This window comes from Saimiri boliviensis, chromosome 10, assembly GCF_048565385.1.
Source record: "Saimiri boliviensis isolate mSaiBol1 chromosome 10, mSaiBol1.pri, whole genome shotgun sequence".
In the NCBI taxonomy this organism is placed as follows: Eukaryota; Metazoa; Chordata; class Mammalia; order Primates; family Cebidae; genus Saimiri; species Saimiri boliviensis.
This window is the reverse complement of record NC_133458.1, coordinates 102505846-102508926: the sequence shown is the minus strand read 5'-3', so window position 1 is coordinate 102508926 and position 3081 is coordinate 102505846. Positions and strand designations below refer to the sequence as shown.

At 49.5% G+C, this 3081-nt stretch overlaps 1 pseudogene; it reads right to left on the bottom strand.

Annotated features, from left to right (window-relative positions):
- LOC101052657 (acid phosphatase type 7-like) overlaps window positions 1-2538 on the bottom strand; it is a 10004-nt pseudogene extending 7466 nt beyond the window's left edge.
- Window positions 2539-3081: the final 543 nt, after the last annotated feature.

The following is a 3081-nucleotide window of genomic DNA, read 5'->3' as shown; positions in this document are numbered from 1 at the left end:
AAAAAACAAACAGCTTTTCTCCGTGTTTCAACCACATGTCTGCACAAGAACAGTTTCTTCACAGGCAAAATCCAAAACAACAAATCACAACAGACTGAAATGAAAACAGATCTGAGGAGAATCCAGGTGTCAGTTACTAAACCAGATGCTAAAGAGATTTCAGGCCAGGTGCAGTGGCTTATGCCTATAATCCCAGCACTTTGGCAGGTGGAGGTGGACGTATCACCTGAGGTCGGGAGTTCAAGACCAGCCTGACCAACAGGGTGAAACCCCGTCTTTATAAAGAAAAAGAAAAAAGAGAGAGAGAGAGATAGAAACCATCCTGGTCAACATGGTGAAACCCCGTCTCTACTAAAAAATACAAAAATTAGCTGGGCATGGTGGTGAATGCCTATAGTCTCAGCTACTCAGGAGGCTGAGGCAGGAAAATTGCTTGAACCCAGGAGTCGGAGGTTGCGGTGAGCCAAGATTGCACCATTGTACTCCAGCCTGGGTAACAAGAGCGAAACTCCATCTGAAAAACAAACAAACAAACAAACAAAACAAAACAAAACAAAACAAAAAACACTTACATTAATACAGAAGGCATTTGTTATTGTTAATTTTAAATGACGGTAATTATTATTATTTTTTTTTTTTTTGAGATGGAGTCTCACTCTGTTGCCCAGGCTGGAGTGCGGCGGTGCGATCTCAGCTCACTGCAACCTCTGCCTCCCGGTTCAAGTGATTCTTCTGCCTCAGCCTCTTGAGTAGCGGGGATTACAGGTGTACACCACCATGCCCAGTTAACTTTTGTCTTTTTAGTAAAGATGAGGTTTCACCATGTTGGTCAGGCTGGTCTCACACTCCTGTCCTTGTGATCTGCCTGCCTCAGCCTCCCGGAGTGCTAGGATTACAGGAGTGAGCCACCGTGCCAGGCTGACAATAAAAGATTTTAAATGCCTCAGTTTTAATACCTAATATAGTAAATATTAGTACATATAGTACACATAGTAAAATGTAGTAAATATTGCTAGCTATAATGCACATAAAGTAAAGCTCTTTGAGATTCTCCATAAATTTTAGCAGTGTAAAACAGTCCTGAGATTAAAAATGTATGGAAATTGCTGCTACACACCAGACTCAGTTCTGTCTCCCCCACCTTTATTTTTTTGAGACAGGGTCTCACTCTGTCACCGAGGTTGGAGGGTAGTGGCATGAACTTGGCTCACTGCAACCTTTGCCTCCTGGGCTCAAGTGATCCTCCTGCCTCAGCCCCCAAGTAGCTGGGACTATAGGCGTGAGCCACCATGCCCAGCTAATTTTTATATTTTTTTTGTAGAGATGGGGTTTCGCTATGTTACCCAGGCTGGTCTTGAACTCCTGAGGTCAAGCAATCCACCCACCTTGGCGTCCCAAAGTGCTGGGATTGCAGACATGCACCACCATGTTCCGCCTCCTCCTTTTTTTTTTTTTTTTTTTTGTTGTTGTTATTGTTGTTTTTGTTGTTGTTGTTGCTGTTTAAAGACAAGGTCTCTCTCTGTTGTCCAGACTGGAGTATAGTGGCCAATCATGGCTCACTGTAGCCTTGAACTCCTGGGCCCAAGCAATCCTCCTACCTCAGTCTCCCGAGTAGCTGGGACTACAGGTGCATGCCACCACACCTGGCTAAGATTTTTTCTTTTTTCCTAAGAGGCAGAAGTCCTACTGTGTTTCCTAGGCTGGTCTCAAACTCCTGGCCTCAAGTGATCCTCCTGCCTCAGCCTCCCAAACTGCTAGAACTACAGGTGTGAGCCACCACACACAACCTCAGTTCTACCTGTTTACAGGTAGCAACTCATTACACCTCACCATGAGGTTGAACTAATATTACCCCATTATCCAGATGAGGAGGCTGAGGCCAGAGCGGTTAAGCCACTTGCCCAAGATCACACAGCAGGTACATAGCAAAGCTGGAATTCTAACCCACATGGTCTGAGTGCTGAGGGTCAAGAGTCCCAGCTCTCACCCCTACAGTGCAAGGATCCTAATCAAAGATCAGGAGGCAGCCAGCCTCGTGGGGAAGAGGAGAGAAGGATGGAGAAGGGACTGGGTAACCCAGCTGTCATCACTCATCTACTAGTTCCTCCCACAACCGGCTCTAAGACACGCTGTGTACAAATGAACGTGCCAGGTCCTGGAGACACGGCAGGGATGTAATCAATGAACAAGAACAGCAGCAGCCCGCTTTGGAGAGCGGAGAGTCCTCACTGTGGGCTGAGTGCGGTGATCATTCCCCACAATTCCAGATGTACCGCGCCTGTACACCCCATTTCACAGAGGTGAATGACGGAGGCTCAGGAGGAACGAGCCTAGGGGCCCACAGTGTGGGATTCCTGAGCCCTTCACAACGTAGCACCGCTGGGCTTTGCTGGGAGAGGCGTAGAGAGGGGTCAGGGACACTTACCTGGGTAAGACAGATGGACTTGCTCTGGGGCAGCGCTGGAGGCCCCCCGGGACCCCCAAGGAGCATAGCAGGAGCAGACAGCAGCAGGACCAGCAGCCGGGAAGGGAGTGCATGGTGGTGGTGACAGGGAAAAAGTGGGGGGACTGAGGAGATCAGCTCCCCACAGGTACAGCAGGAAGGGCAGGGAGGATGGGGAACTGTGGGTGATCAGGCAGCGCTCTCGGGAAGAGAGGCAGGAGGGCAGGGAGGTCTTCTTGAAGACGGGCAGTAATCCGGACGCTGGAGAGAGAAGCCCCAAATAATCGCTAAGGAGCAGCTGCAGAGCTCTGAGCCTGCCTGCCAGGTGTGCCAAGTGCTTGACATAGACTAACTCACGGGAGCCTCACGACATTGCCATGAGGTGGTGGCTGTGAGCATTCATCATCCCCGTATCACAGATGAGGAAACTGAGCAACCAAGTGATTCAGCTGCACAGCTAGCACGCACTGGAGCCAGGATTTGAACCCAGGAGGGCCTGATTCTGGAGCCTTGCTCCTAACCAGAGCTCACTGTCAGTGCTGGGGGTCTGGGAGTCGGGTGGAGGCTGCGGAGGAGGTTACATTCGACAGCCCAATCCCCAGATTTCCATCCTGCTGTTAGAAACCCCAGTTCTCCTA